This window comes from Anas platyrhynchos, chromosome 10 (assembly GCF_047663525.1).
Source record: "Anas platyrhynchos isolate ZD024472 breed Pekin duck chromosome 10, IASCAAS_PekinDuck_T2T, whole genome shotgun sequence".
NCBI lineage: Eukaryota > Metazoa > Chordata > Aves > Anseriformes > Anatidae > Anas > Anas platyrhynchos.
The window spans coordinates 5,590,903-5,607,146 of NC_092596.1; the positions used below are offsets into that span (position 1 = coordinate 5,590,903).

At 40.6% G+C, this 16,244-nt stretch overlaps 2 protein-coding genes and 1 long non-coding RNA gene across 16 annotated transcripts in view; 1 reads left to right on the forward strand and 2 right to left on the reverse strand.

Moving 5' to 3' along the window:
- The window catches only part of ACSL4 (acyl-CoA synthetase long chain family member 4), a 38,524-nt gene extending 36,115 nt beyond the window's left edge, over positions 1 to 2,409 (reverse strand). For 3 of the 14 annotated variants that reach the window (XM_027465389.3, XM_027465387.3, XM_072043173.1), the window contains exon 1: positions 1,530 to 1,787. The gene's annotated coding sequence lies outside the window, so the exon portion shown is untranslated. Of the gene's footprint in view, positions 1 to 1,529; positions 1,792 to 2,008 lie in introns of those variants that run through there. The other 11 variants (XM_005015219.6, XM_005015217.6, XM_005015223.6 and 8 more) reach the window with 7 other exon arrangements.
- Positions 1 to 16,244, forward strand: part of NXT2 (nuclear transport factor 2 like export factor 2) — a 78,088-nt gene that overhangs the window by 53,400 nt on the left and 8,444 nt on the right. The gene's annotated exons all lie outside the window — the stretch shown is intronic.
- Positions 9,937 to 13,426, reverse strand: LOC110351906 (uncharacterized). Its single transcript, XR_005268403.2, has 3 exons — positions 13,247 to 13,426; positions 10,358 to 10,413; positions 9,937 to 10,204 (listed from the first exon to the last, which is right to left on the reverse strand). It is a non-coding gene; the product is annotated as an uncharacterized lncRNA (long non-coding RNA).

Sequence of the window (16,244 nt, forward strand, 5' to 3'; positions counted from 1 at the left end):
TTTTCTTACAAACAGGCATTCAACCGCTTGTCATGTTAACTACCTTTTTATTAATGATTAACTTTAATAGATTATGCATGTTTATTTGGCTCAGGCTCTGACTACCATTTAAATATTTCGCTTGGGAATTAACTTTGTTTAAAACAGCACAATAGGGTGCATTTGTTTTACTAGATGGGTATCTTGCCATCTCTTGGAATATATCTGTACCTAACGCCTTGCCTTAGCAACTTGTTAAAGAGTTGCTTCCTAGCTTTATAAAAGGGCTGGAGCATAACCTCCTTGTTAGAAGGTGTCATCCACAGAACACTGGGAGTTTATTGTGCTGAAAATTTATAGCTGCTGATAAACATTGGATTATTGGGCCAGCAGACAACAGGCGACACTGCCGCTTGCTAGCACAGCGTATGTTACCGATAGCGTTAAAGATAAGGGGTCAGTAAAGTTTGCATGAGATGCAAATCCCTCAGTTATTACCATATCGTGTAAACCTTATCACAGGCTTTTCTTGGGCAGTGCAGGGGAAGGAAATTTATCACGCCTGTTTTAAGTTTTATATAACTGTGTAGTTTAAGACAACAATGCAGGGTTATTTTGCAAATACACATAAGTGGGCAGGAAATTAAAAATACATAAATATTTACTAAAATAACTTCTACATGGAAATATTTAAGGTTTCCATGGAACTGTGTTAAACGCAAATTTTGTATCCAAGCATGAAAAACAGAAGAAAAACATTTTCTTTTCCTGGAACTGGGGAACACTGAATTTTGTCTCTCATTTGGGAGAAAAAATATTTAAATATGTAATGTTTAAAAGTTAAGATTTTCACAAGGCGGGAAGAAACATCCATGGTCCCATCACTGCGGTTAGTCAGAGATGACAAATCCCAGTGACTCAAAACGTACCACTCCAAAATAGAAGGATGGTGTGTTTCCAACTGCTATTCGCAGCCTTATTTGAGATCTTTTTGCACTCAGAATCGGCAAGGCACGCAGATTTTCCTTTCATGTTAACGGCAAAGCATGCCGTGTCTGTATTTTTAAGCTGTAACAGCCCAAAAGGAAAATAACGACGAAGCAAGGTCGGATACCATCAACCTGCCGGCCCCCTTTCGCAACCCCTGGGGGAGCACCGCGGTCGGTTCACTTTCTACGGAAACAAGTCCCGATTTACAAAACGCTTCTCAGTGGCCTCCATCTGCATGCTCCGAGCATCCTCCCCGCACAACAACCAAACCCCAACCCGACGCCCCCGGGCACCCGGCTCCGTGCCGGCGCCGCCAGGCCGCGCCAGGGCCGGGCACCGCCTCACAGCGCCCGCGGGCCGCGTCCCCAGCCCGGCACCGGCCGGGGGGGCTCCGGGGGGCTCCGGGAGAAGCCTCGGCCCCGGCTGCCTCCGCCCGGGGCCGCGCTCCCACCCCCGCCGTGCGGGGCCAGCCCCGGAGCCGGCTCCCGGAGCTCCCCCGGCGCCGCCCGCCTCAGCCCCGCGGGGCGAGGAGCGGCCCCGGGGCCGCCGCGAGCACTCACCTCCGCCCGCCTCGCCTCGCCTCACGCCGCCCGCCTCGCCCCGGCCGCTGCTAAAATGGCTGAGAGCCGGCGAGGGGGGGGGATGGAGGGGAAGGGACGGCGGGGGGAGAGCGGGAGGAGGAGGAGCGAGCCCCCGCTCCGCCGCCAATGCTCCGCCGCCTCCGCTGACGCGACGCCGCCGAGAAAGGGGCGGCGCGGGGCCGGGGGCGGCGGCGGGGCCGGGGGCGCCTCAGGCTCCAGGTGTCCCCCCCGCAGCCCGAGGCCGGGGGGCGGTTGGTGAAGCCGACGCCATTCGGGCCGGCCCCGGCTCAGCGCCACGCCGCCTCCCAGCCTTTGTCCGCAGGCTCGGTCCCCCCGGGTCCCCCTCCCCAGCCCGGCTGCCTCGGGCCGGGCCAGCAGCGAGGGTCTGGCCGCCTCTCCCGAGGGTGCTGAGGGTCCCCGGGCGCCTCGCAGAGCAGGGGGACCCCACGGGGACTTACTCGGTGCTAGAGGAGGGTTTCAGGCGCAGCGCTGAGGAGAGCAGCTCGGCTTGCTCACAGTGCGGTTCACAAAGCCAGAGGCCACAAATATCCCTGTGATTCATGCAACAGCTGGCCAGATGCTTATGCGCAGTCTGAGGCTTCTTCCAAGCAGGGCGAGCACAAAATAACTAACTTTCGGGAAGACGCACAGCCGCGTCCTAACAACGTGTAGAAGAGGAGAGCACACGCCATGCTCCCGTCAGTCCCGAGCAGATGTCCGGCACTGTCCTCCCCCAGCCCATATGGAGCGGGGCAGGATGTGAAAAAAGCAAAACTAAAAAACAGGCAGTAACTACATTTGGTATCAGGAATGTGTTCCTATTAAAGACAGCACCTCACAGGGGGCTAAAATTTTCTGGCAACTGCAGAATATGCAATGTGGGCGTTACACGTAATAGTTCTTAGAAAAGCACAAAGTGCATCACTTCCTTGCGTCGAGGCTGAACTGAACTACCGTGTGGTTTTTGCTTTGCATGGGCCATACGAATTTTAGGGCAGCCCCTTATTGCTCTCACTTTGTTGTAATTTGTTTCAAATCTCATTGTTTTCCTTATTGTCAGGTCATTGCTAATGAACGAGCCTGGATTGTGCAAGATGCCCAAAGGCACATCTGCTTTATGCAGACTCGATATTTCTTGATTTAACCTCTCCCTATTAAGGAAAGGTTAGGCAAACCAACTTGGTAGAGATTTTTTTTTTCCCAACTAAAACAGACCCATTAGCCTGTTTTCCAAATCTTTCTCATAAATGGTCAGTGGGTAAGAGAATATATTTGCAATTTGTTCCAACTATTTTTCGCTTCCTGTAGTCTTTCATGGAGCTTAGTGATGATGTATCCTGCCAGCGGGTAAGGAAGCATCTTCTGTGTGGGAGCCACCCAGAGCCTCTGAATGGCCACACTGGGTCAGAACAAGGACCAGCTGGTACAGTCTGCTGCTTGCAGCAGGGACTGGCACCCCTGGGGAAGAAAATGAAGTCTGCAGCTCAGTGATTTTTAGCTAAAAGTAGCATATTCCTGCTCTTGATAGACAAATTTGTGGAAGAAAAATCTAGTTGCTTTCTTAATTCCTATAAGCTTCTGGCATCTACAGCCCGATGTAATTCCATAGTTTTCATGCTCTGTGAAAATCTCTCCTGTATGTTTTGAGCCTTCTGTCTGGTATTTCCATTTGATATCCCTTGACTTCTGTGCTGATTATCCATGAATTACTGCTCTCTCATAACTGTCTCCATGTCACTCCTTGTTCTGTAGGTCTGTGCTACAGATTCTGTGCACTACTACCTCATTCATCTCTATTCTAGGCTGACAAGTCTTGTGTTCTCCAGCTGCAGTGTCCCAGGACTTCAAAGAAATTTAAGCTGGAGCTCCCATCCCTCTACCTCACACTTCTTGTTCTTGCTCCCACGTCAATTTCAGGTGCTGTGTGTTGTGTGGTGGCTGCAACTCTTCCCTCACACCCTCCTAAAAGGAGACCTCACCAAGTCATGGGACCTCCTCTTCAACCTCCTCTCGGCCCTGGACAAGGCAGTCCTGAGTGCCATAGGAAGGCCAGTGGGTCATTCAGGTTCAGTGGCATGGTCTTGTGTGCTCAACAAAATGTCCTTCCCTTGAATCATTTCTGAGCCTTGGATCCTCACCCTCCCTCCTCATTTATTTTTTTTTTACCCCCTAGTTGTCCCATTAAACAGGAGATATGCTTTCCACATTCCTTTTCTTCTAGCCTTTTCCCATGCCTTCAGGGCCTGACAGATTTGTTAGGGCTGGGCTAACAGCTGTCCCTAAAAGAATAAGACAAAAGCCCTTCATACTCAGAGATACTTGCCTGGCCCTGCAGTGCGCTGCTTCCTGAGCTGAACCTGATGGGACCTACCCTGCCCCCTTGCAGGCAGAGGCAAGAAATTGTGACTGTCCCCAGCAGCTGCCGGGCAGATCAGCTGAAACATGCACAGCCCCACAACCCCGTTACCTCTGCAGAGCCCCTCTGAATCTCTGATAATCTGTTTTGCTTTCTGGGGTCTCTTCCATAGTTCTGTTTTCTTTCCAAGATGGGAGAAGTGGGAACTGTACATTTTAGATGGTCTAGGCTTTACCATTTTTCTACAAAAATAATTGAAATAAACTTAAAATTATTACTACCATGTTCAATACCAATGGTATCCTGTTTAGTAAAAGGAATAAATTGCCAAGAGATGCCATCATCTGAAGTAGTGCGTACATCTGGTTGCATTTTCACCTCTCAGAACTACTTTTTGTAATTTCAAATCACTTTTTCCTATTTTCATTAAGACCTACTTAAAAAAAAAAAAAAAAGAGAGAGAGAGAAAACTTTAATTAAACAAAAGTAATAGGCACAATTTATAACTTCTGCACACAGTCAAAATATTGATTTTTTAATGTGTGATAAATATATGACATCTCTTTAAGTCATAGTATCTTATGTCAAGTAGAAAAGCAGTTGGAAGGAGCCCAGTTTGTAAGATGATACCAAGTGCCCACCAAGAACTACGCACTCTGGAATTCATTTGTTTCAGAAGGATGAGCTTCTAAGTCAGTTTGATAATTTCAGCAAAGTCAGAAAAAAAAAAAAAAATGGTTAATTACAGGAAAAAAAATGGCTAAATTCAGAAGAAAGATAACCTATCAGGTTACAGTTATGATAATGAGTCCTAAATTAAGCTTGCCAAAGAGAAGGTGTACAAGTGAAGAGCCAAATGCGCCTTGTTCTGGGTGGGTTCTAGAAACAGCACCACGGGCAGCCTTTCCTGTAGCTACAGGTATGCCAATGCCTGACTGAAGTATGGAGGATATACTGATGTAGCTGTTGGTCTTCTGTTTGTCATAAGAAATAGTTACATTTATGTGTATTCTTTGAAAACTTGTGTATATCATCTTTTGAAAACAAATCAGAAATAGATTTATTTGCTCTCTATAAATAAACAGTAAGTTAGGGTCAACTAACAATACACTGGGGGTAAGTAGAATATGTCCTAAGGCTTCCAAAAAGGTAGCTAAGAAAAGCAAACCTGTTGTCAGGAGGTTTACATTTGCTACAAAAGGGTAGAAACTCCTCTGCAAATATTTCAGGAGTCCGTGAAGAAAAATAGCAACTGCCTTAATGCAACAGGGCGACAAAGATGGTGAAGGGCCTAGAGGGGAAGACGTGTGAGGGGCGGCTGAGGGCACTGGGCCTGTTCAGCCTAGAGAAGAGGAGGCTGAGGGGGGACCTCATCGCGGTCTACAACTTCCTCGTGAGGGGGAGTGGAGAGGCAGGTGACCTATTCTCTGTAAACACCAGTCACAGGACCCATGGGAATGGTGTTAAGCTGGGGCAGGGGAAGTTTAGGCTGGACATCAGGAAGAGGTTCTTCACAGAGAGGGTGGTCGCACACTGGAACAGGTTTCCCAGGGAAGCAGTCACTGCACCAAGCCTGTCTGAATTTAAAAAGTAATTGGACTGTGCACTTAGGCACATGGTCTAAACTTTTGGGTAGACCTGTGTGGTGCCAGGAGTTGGACTTGATGATCCTTATGGGTCCCTTCCAACTCGGGATATTCTATGGTTCTATGCTAACAGTATGTCACACTGTCTTTGAAAACAAATCTGAATGAAAGGGATCTCTTTGTCTCCCATCGCAACTGCTTTGTATCTTTCCAGTAACTAAAAAACAACGATGATTTCAGTGGAGTGTTATCAGTACAACAGAACTTCCCAGATGGTGGAATTGTTCTGTACCACCCCTAATTTTCATCCTTATCAAAGAGGTAAAAAAGAAGCAAGAGAAAGGTAAGTTGAGTAGAGACTAAGGCCAATCTAAAAGATCTCTGTTTTTCACCTATGATGAGATGAAACCTCTGAAATAGTCAATAGTTTCTCACCTCATTCCTGGCTTCAGCAAGGGAATTGCATAATTTTAGGTCTTTTAATCTAAGTACTAAATCAATATTTGAAGGCTCGTGGGTTGTTTATTTATGTTAGGAGCAGTAACTGGTGAAATCAAGTACTTTTGTGATGCAATCCTGTTACACAGTGTACAGTTAGAAGCAAAACAGCAGAAAACTAACTTTGCACATAAGCTTCCTTCACTTTTTTTTTTTTTTTTTTAGCAAACACTCTCCTCAGAAAGTTGTCTCACTTTTGCCTTAGGCTGGTAAAGGCTTAATGTGTTCTTTTTTCTTTTTAATTGTGTTTCTGCTACTTTTCAATTAACTTAGGTACATGGTTTAAAAAAAAAAAAAAAAAAAAAAAAAAAAAAAAAAAAGCATGCTAGACCTCCACATTATCTCCTTTCATCAGGAATAACATACATTTGTTGTTCTCTTTAAATCTTTTTAAACTGACTGAAGTTTTAAAAGAGAACACAATACAAATAACATAGCAGTCAGTCATACAAATTTGGTGATAAAAAGGATTGTTGATCCTCCAAAGAAGTACATTTCAAGGAGAAATTTCAAGCAAGGGAGAACTGAAAGAAGGCTTTTTAAAGGGTGGCGTTGAAAGAGGCCTACTTCTGAAGCTATCAATCGCTTCATTCTTTAACACTTTTTGTTCAAGCTAGTTCAATTCCCTTCTTACTATTATATTATACATGAAATCAGACAGGAAAATTATCTGCAAATCTGTTTTTAACAATAGCCATAAAATAACCAATTTGAATATAAAAGAGGGAATAATTCTTTATTACATCTAGTATCTATAGCCACCACACTATGCTTTCTGGGGAAGGAGGAGAGGGGAAGTCAAGACAAAGTTTGATAGTTCTTCTTTAGTCTCTTGAATTAAAAAACTTTAATCATTTTTGTTACCCTGAGCTATACAAATCTGGCTTCTCATTCTTGGGTCATTATGTAGACTTGCAAGCATTGAACATATAATTACATTACATAATTGCATCTTTGTTTTTAAGCCATATTCCATGCATGAAACAGAAACGTGTACCCGCTTGCAGACATAACATCTGTATTCTGTAAAAATGTCACTTTCATTACTTGCTCAGATCCATGTGGAGTTTAGAACTACTTTCTTTTCCAGGGTAGTGGCTGGCAGAAATTTTCTGCCTTTTAGGCAGCAGGAGAAGCTATCTGTTGTAGTATTACCAAGATATCTGCTGTGCTCCACGAGACCCAAGTATCTGCATCATTTCAGAGACTGCAATATACTGAATTAGTTCATTAGTTGTGACCTATCAATATGTACTGTCCTGCTTCAAGATGCCATACCTATGGTAGCATGCATTGTCACGCTTTTGGGCCTGAGTATTGATTTTTCTGTCCAAGTGGGCACCTAGTTTTTTAATGATCGTGGATCAAACCAGCACTTCGTCTACTGTACTACTGAGATCAGTAGGCTTGCACACTGCATAAAGTCAAATGAGAATGCAGTTTCAACATTGTCTTAATGTAAAGTTTATGACAAAACTGAAAAGCCCCATCAGAAGCACAGCTTCAGAGTACTAAATCCCAAACATGATACTATATTTTCATGGAATTGTATATTCTTCCTGACATGAAGAATATTCATTTTAAGACAGGAAAGCAGTACTGACAGGGATATTTCTGTTCTATATCAAAATAAATCTAAGGAAAGATCTAGCACTCTGGATTTAATAATGTTGATGCAAAAATTTACTTGCTTATTAGTAGAACATACACAACTGTACAATCAGCAGATCACTGTACAAAACAAAATACTAAAAATGATTTTATGGACTTCAGAATAACTTTGAACAGTCATTGCAAGGACTTTGACTAGTTCCCACATAATGAAATATGTTCAGTTCTTTCTAGAGATGGTCAAAAGAAAGTAAATAGAACTCTCTAAAAATGGATCTTGTGACAAAATCAAAAAACATTTCAGTCTAAAGAGCACAACCATAGTTAGCAATAGCCACAACAGGCCGGGTTTACTATAAAGAGCCCATTAGATTAGGACAAATTATGGCTAAAAATACGGCTAAAATATTGCCTTATTCCAGTCTGTTCCACACTCTTTTCATTAGAAACACCTGAGTCTTACAATTTCCTTTAAGGGAATCATAATATTTTAAACACTATGGTGCCCTAATTCAGCACGAAACTGTTTTGGGTATTTGTTAGAGAGAAGACCAAAATTCAGTGAGGACCTTGACCTCAACAGTTTTTCTGTTTACATATGCCGTGGCAGAAGTTTGTCTTGACAGAAACAACAAGGCCAACCTCTCAATCAAGACCCTTTTCCACACCCTGTTTCTTTTAATTATTTAGAACCTAGACAGTAAAAAAAGAACTACCCGTTCACCTTAACTGTGTTCCAACTTGTCATCTGAGCTCAGTTTTTATAAAAGTGTGATGCAATTAAAAAAAATAACACAAGTGCTAATCACATATATCTGCGGGCTGGCTGCCACTTCACATACATTTCAGAGGAATATGTAACAGGCAAGTACAAACAAAATCCTCTATTGGTCCTCCATACAAAGTGTACAAAGTGTTCTTACAGGAACAGTTGCATGTGCACATATTCCCCAGAATTGTACTGTGAGAAGTAATGTTGTAAGATAAGAATGACTCAACTTATTGCTGATATATTTTTAGTCATTCCTTGTCATCCTCATCCCTTTTTTTTTTTTTTTTTTCTGAGGGGGGGCTGAGGGAAGGAAATACACATCACCAGATATTCATGAAGGTCAGATATAATCTTGTGTCCAAAACATGTTTTGGTGCATGAAGAAACACTTATTTTAGAACAACTGGCTTCCTATGTAACAGTGTAACTATTACACACAGATTAAATGGTATTTTTCTTTGTTTACCAGTGTTTAATTTCTTAAATAATAATAATTAAAAAAAAAAAAAAAAAAAAAAAACAAAACAAAACAAAAAAAACAGAACACAACATAAATCTACTTATATTCTTTAGCATTGGCAGACTGTGAATTATTTATTCATCATATCTAAGAGAAATTTCTGGAAACTATTGATAAATTTGCAATCTATTTCTGCAAGTCTTACACTTTTCTTGTTGTTGTTGCGCACTCCCTTATGTGATTTTTTTAATCAAACTATAAATAACACTTGAAACATCTGTTTATGTCATTATATATCCTTAGAAGAATCAGTACACACTGATCCTGCTTTCCACGGACGTCCTTCCTTTTCTGTTTCAGAGATCGTTGTGCCCAGAGGGTAAAATTATGGAGTCACAACACAAAATTCACAGCCCAAAGGCATTAGTATTATATATGCTTTAAAGCAACCGGGTAGCCTTGCAATCTTAAACTATTCTACAGATCCTGTCTAAATTATAAGTCGTCAGTCTGCCCTGACATGCTCCAGCAGTTCTGCTTCAGCTGGTTCCTAAACTTGTAAGGGAGCCTTTGCAAGGCAGCCTTGCAGCTTCCATCCTTTCTGTCATAGTTTATAAGATGAAGTATGCAAAAGAATCTCATTTACCCGGCTTGTCAAAATGTCAGGATTTTGCTGGAACGTAAATTGCCATCTTTTCATTCTGTCTTTGTAACAAAATGTTCAGCCATATCTTGCCTTTTCTAGCACATCCTCCTTCTTTGCAGGTTTATTGATCCCTGCATTGTTGATCCCATCAGTCCAAAAGAATCATTGCCATAGCCATGTGGACCACTGAGAAAAGGACACAATTTCTTGGAGAAGAGACTTTTAAAATATTGGTTTTGGACCCCAGACAGTTTGCAGTGGTGGTACCCCCTTAGGAATTACACATATTACACTATTACAATGTAATAAATAAATAAATAAATAAATAAATATTTTTTTTCTTGGTCACCTTTTGCAAACCTGTTAGAAGACACCCACAAAACATGCCCCACGTACACTTTTACCTCTTTCCATCTACATATGTCTCTACAGGCTCTCACTTACATGGAGAAAGAGGCTAGAGTAATAAGTTCCTATATTCTTAGCAGAATTTTTCAGTCAAATAGTCAACATTTCCTTTGCGTAGTAGCTTCTAAGTTGATCTGTTTCCATTCATACACATTTGTGAAATACAAAGTATCTATCAGTTAAAAAGCCACAAGTGACATACAAAGAAGAAAAGTAAACCAAGTAAACCTTAATACAGTGTATTTCAAAAAGATAATTGCATTCTTACCTTCAAAAGTACTTCCTGTGAGATCAAGAATATGGTTCAGCACTCAGATCTGTAAAGATAAAGCACTTTTAATGAACTTTAATCCACCATCCCTTGCCCTTACTGCACTGGTAAAGTTAACAAAATGGTGACTGTTTTAAAGTCATGCATTTGGGATGTTATCTTCCCTCTTGCTGTTAAAACAGAAGAGAATTCTACTTACACAACAGTTTGTCAAACCAGTAGCTGCTACCAGGTTGTGTATATTGTTCCTTGGGTCTACAAAAAACATAATATATGAGAGTATTAATGGAATATGCTTAATTTACATAATAATGATAATGCTTGCATTTTTGTCAGTAGTACTATTACACTTCGATTCCTGGAATCAATTATTTCATTTATTCTTACAACACTATAAATACAAATTATTTGCAGAAATAATTGTTATTCTTTTTGTAGTAACAGAATAAATAAATGCTTGTGAATAAAACCTAGCTGTGAATATTCACAGAAACTGGAGCTGTGGTGGGGAATGGCTGCACTCTGAGCTGTTCTCTGCTTCTGCTGGTCTTATGGTCAGAATTCAGAACTGCCTGAAAGTAGACACCACCACGCTATCTGTAATGGAACCTGGCTCCAAAGGGCAGCTCCTGTATCAGAATTACACCCAGCTGACAAGTACCACAGTAACAGTTTCTTTTTTGTTCAGATGAATAGGATCACTTACAGCCCTATTTTCCTACCGGACAATGCTAGTTGAGAAAGATGATGCTGGGGGAGTTTCAGCTTTAGCCCACGTTGCCTAGATAACTTCATTAATATACAATAGAAGCATCTTCAGATAAAAGACTTGTAGCAGTTTGAGGAAACTAAGAGGTAGTGCCAAAATAGCCAGGGTAGTAAAAGATACATTATATTCCCTAGACAAACAGCCTGAGCAATTCCATCTCTTACCAAGTTTTAAAGCATTATTTTCATTACTTCTTCCAACTTTATCACTGGGCCTAACAAGAGAAGAGCTTCACAAACTTTTCCTTGCTTATCTCCTGATCAAGGCCACAAACAACACTACTGCGATTTTTTCTTTAAGTCAGGAGCACCAACCTAAACCAGCAGGTTAGGGCAAGAGCATGGCAGTGGCAGCACTTCTCTCTCTTCAGAGTTTAAGCATCCACTGGTTCTGGTGCATGGCTTGTTCAGCAGGCTCTGAAAAGCTCAGGCATGGAGTATGTGGTACGCTTGTTTTCAGGATTTAGAGGGTTATGTAAATCTATGTGGTATGCTTCTAATACATTTTTTCACACCTGGTTTATGTATGTTGTGGTAAGCTCCGAGATCCCAGAATAGTGACTACACCTGTCATGTGCAGTATGTTCATTCCTTCTCACAGAGGAAGTTTCTCTTATTACAAGGTCAATTCTATAATTTGGAGGCTCACAAAGCACATAACAGAACATCATTTTCCCTTTTTATCTCTGCTGTCTATCAAAGAGTTTTATACCTGAATGTTCTCCATTATAAAGCCATTTACTCTAACCTTCTCTCTGTGAATCCAGCCTGCAATCTGCTCCTATTGCACTTAACTGCCAGCTTCCAGTACTGCCACAGGGCATGTGTTGTGTCCAGGCTTCATAAAGCACACCTGGCAGTCTGGCTGCCTGGGAGGAGGAGGCAGAATGTCCCCCAGCCATCCCACCAGCCTCGCAGTTAGGGCACAAACAGTTGCAATGTTGATTTTTAATGTTGCAGAAGTTTAAAGACACTGTAAGCAGACAGCTTATTAAGGCAATTAACCAGGAAAGACCAGGGTTCAGCAGCCACCTCCAGACCAGGTCTCTTCCTGTGCAGGACAAAAGATCTTGTATTGCCCAGTGACAGAAGAAACAACTTGCGTATACTGACACAATTGCAACACCTGCTTTTTCTTCTTTATTTTGTAAATTAACTCTAGAAAAAACAACTATCAGCTAGATATCATGGGTAAAAGGGAAGGCAAAAAGGAAGTCTAGTGATATCTTTGTAGATTAGAAACCTTCAAATATGAATAAAGGAACAGAAGAGTTGTTGTAGGTTCCCATCCCATGAAAGCACCACGAGCCTCCAGCCGTACCCTGCAGCACATCCAGACTGACAGAACTCGCTCTGGGACTCCTAGCAGTGAGTAGAGGTGATTGTCAATTCACTAGAGACTACTTTCAGGGATGTTAATGGGAAAGGTTTTAGAAGACAATACCTGGAGGATCTGTAAGACAGATATAGTTTTTAGGTAGTATCTATGTATGTTTGATAGACTTTGCAAACTACACAACTTTATCTTCTTGTAATGTGAAATAATCCGTATTCCTTTGGAATTTTGTCTTCATGTTTGACTTCCTTGACTCAGGAAGAGGAGTGCTCAAATATCATCAGGCTGAGTATGATGTCAAAACAAACCAACAAATACAATGAGATTGTTTGGATTGCCAAAATCCTCTCATCTTATTTTAATTCTAATACTTTGAAGGGTAAATTTGAAATATTTTTGATGACTGGAAGTGGAGGGACATTTCTGACATGACTGAACACTACAGGACTTCAATAGCTATCCAATTTTCAATTAATTAGAGCTCTGATTTTGCATTTTGATTTCACTTGATTCAGTTGTAGTTATATGCCATTCTGGTTCCAGTTTGAATGCTACTAGTACACACTGTGCTGCTGAGTTTTACTCTTCTCTGAATATTTCTATTCAATCTATCCTCAGGTAGTACTGGTGGCAGCCAAGCATTTACCTGTCTCAACAGTTGTGTCTGTAACACTTCGTATTTCCAAGTACCATTGTAAATTGAAATGCTTCTTAGCATTAGCTAATGAAGTACAGAGAATGCAGAAATACTGCAACACCTCTGACTTCTATACCACATTTAGGAAGTCTGAAAGTTCAGCTTGAGCATTTGACACAGTGCTGTTGAACGGCAGAAAATTCAAAGCTACATCCTTATTCAATGTTATGCTGACGGTCACTTCCTTTCTCAGAAATGGCTGACCACAGCAGAGAAAGGCTATAGACTCAAATACTGCTATGTGGAATAAACAATCAGTCCTATGAACAACAGGTCTAACAGCTTACCTTTTTGTTTTGTTTTGTTTGTCTTTGAAGTAGATATGAATCCATAGCTCTTTTTCTTCCATGGAATCCTTGCTTGATAAGGATTCACCTCTTACTGCGGCCTTTCCCCTTGCTAGGGATATAAAAAAAGAAAAGAATTCTTAGAGATAATTGATTTTCACAAAACTCTTAGGAACTGTATTATATATAATTGCATACCTTTAGCCATATGAATTACATACCTTTAGTGAATTGCATACCTTTAGCCATATCCATTTTGTCTGTTCATTTCAGTTGTTCTAATGATGATTGCTGAATCAAGCAGCATCACCTTGCCATGTAGGGAACTGAGATGTAGATTTTATGCTTATTCACTTTGATGTGAGGATTAAGTACTTTCACATAAATGAATTATTCTGGGTTTATGCCAACATTAGTATATTTAAAATTTGTCCTTATGCCTTTACTGCTCAAAAGTGTGAATTAACAACAATTGATTTATGCTTTTCTATAATTACAAATAATCACTATGATTAATTTACACACAAATTTATAAACTAATGATTTGTGAACCCAGGAGTTACATAGTTCTGTCTGCTTGGTAGACTAAGTTTCTGTGTCAGACTACATATTCTGTTTGGCTGTTTCAGTTTCTTTTTAGTTTCTCTTGAGAATTTGAACAGTGAAACATGGAAACAAAAGTTAAAACTGCTTAAAAATATTCAGCTGGCCTTTTTGTTCCATTGAGAGAGTTGGAAGTAATTATCCCAGCAGAATTTTAATGTACCCACTTTGTTTTATTCACTGTGTGCTATCAGAGTGCAACTTGTGCCGTTAATATAAAAAAAATCCAATATTAGTTAAAATTTCCATGATAAACAGGTTGTTTTGTGTCTCTGCATGTATAAATCCTGCATACCTGAAATTTTAACAAAATATGAAATTATTTTCAATAAAAGCAATTTGATTTCACCTTTAATAACACTATCAGGTCTTTAACTAGCTAAGTCATATGTAGCTGCCTGCACAGTTTTATAGAAGTTATCTGATGAAGTTCAGCTTATACATAAGGTTAAAAACAATAAAATTCTTACTTTTATCAGGATGCCTTTTTGCTTGTAGGGCCTATAGAGCTTTTACAGTGAAATCCTAGGGCAGATCTAGTTATCTTGTGAAGGAAGCTTTGCCAGTACCTCTGGTGGGAATTTCAGATGAGCCAAAAGTAAAGTACTAGCCTTGTTGTTCAAATTCACTCACAAAACAAGATTCATAATCAATGCTAATATTTCTTCATTTATCTCCTATCAATCACTTCAGATATTGAGTATTTTTATACTCCTCTCCAATATGCTACAACAGCACTTCAAAGGCATATGGTACTTGCAGTATATGGGAAGCACAACGTATAAATGATACTGTCATGTTTTTACTTCCATGACTCATTTCACAGAAAACCTTTTACTATTGCTCCATTTACTTTTGAGACTTCTCCCTATTCTTCTCTTTTTATATGTGGATGTGTGTAAAAACAGTGAATGATATCACTTGTACAATTCCTGTTACCTTGCATCCTGTATACAAAACTTAGGGCCTCTCACAATTCACCTTATAAGCAGATAAAAATTAAATGTGAGGAGGATATCACAGAAAGCAAAGAAACAGGAATGGATATTTTCACAAAACAAGGCTCACTGAGAAATGGGTTGGGCACTTAATGAGCTTCCATTACTTCAGCAGCACACGGCTCTGGTATTACTAAGAGGCCGGCAACTTAGGTGACTGAAATATTATCAAGTGTTATCAAATTCATCTCCAGTATGATCCCACTGACTTCTGTTGAGCTACACTGGGGACAAATCTAGCCCACATGATATAGAAAGTGTTTGCAAGAACATTCAGAAAAAAAGTGGTAGAGGATTTGAGGCAAATAGGAGGCCTAGACAGTTTTAAACTAACCACTCAAGATTTTACATTGGGCTAATTATTATAACTTAATGGCAATTCCTCTTAATACTGGATTAAAAAGTTTTTAAAAAAAGCATACCATACTCAGTACCACAGGAGGTCTACAGTAATACTAAGTAAGCCTAATAATCTCATAAGCCTCCTGAGTGTTAGGTGATACTTTAGCCAGATACTGAAATGTGTGATTCAGGCTAATGTATAACTAAGTAAATAAATGGTTTTAGCAACGCAAGATTAAAATGTCTGCCCTAAATACCCCAAAACAAATGCCATCAAGTTTTAACTAATGATCAAAGTATTCCCAGGAGGATTCCTGCTTCTTTTCCCCACAGGCTAGGTAAGGAAATTGAAAAAGGAAAAACCATATGTAATCTTCAATGTCATCATTACATTTTTTAGGCATACCTGGAGACAGAATGGGTACAATTGTTAGAGATGATGAGCAGACTGTTTGAGAATTCCGGTCCAAGGTATTTCAAAGCAGACCACCTCATTTGCAAGTATGATCTGAATTATGCCCCCTGTGCTCTCCCCAGCACACACCCCATTGAAGGATCAGAGAAGAGAGGATTGAGAGATGCATAGGGGAATTAAATTTCAGAATCTGATTTTAAAATCCTGGGTTCTATAAGGTTTAGACTACTGCACTCTCCTCCTTACAGTTTAGCCAGAATATTTCAGATTATTCAGGCCATTCAATATCCAAAAAACTAAAAAGTGAAAAAGCAACATCGTCTCTCTATGAACTGAGTATGATCACTCTGTGGCTGCTGGCAGGATCCCACAGTAAGCTTCCTGCACCTTGCACCCTGGGCAAGCTGCTGGACAATGTCAGGAGGCTAGGTGAGCTTTGTTTTCTGGAAAATTGTTTTCTTGTATGTGTACCGAGGAGCATGTGTTTGGATTCCAAACCCCAGAGCAAATACAGTAACAAATTCCATGGAATTGAAGCTGGTATGATTATCAGCATTTTGCTTCATCATTATCCCTTTCCAAGCAAGGGCCGACTAGCTGGGAAACAAAAATCTAAGGAGAAGACAGTAGAGCATGTTTG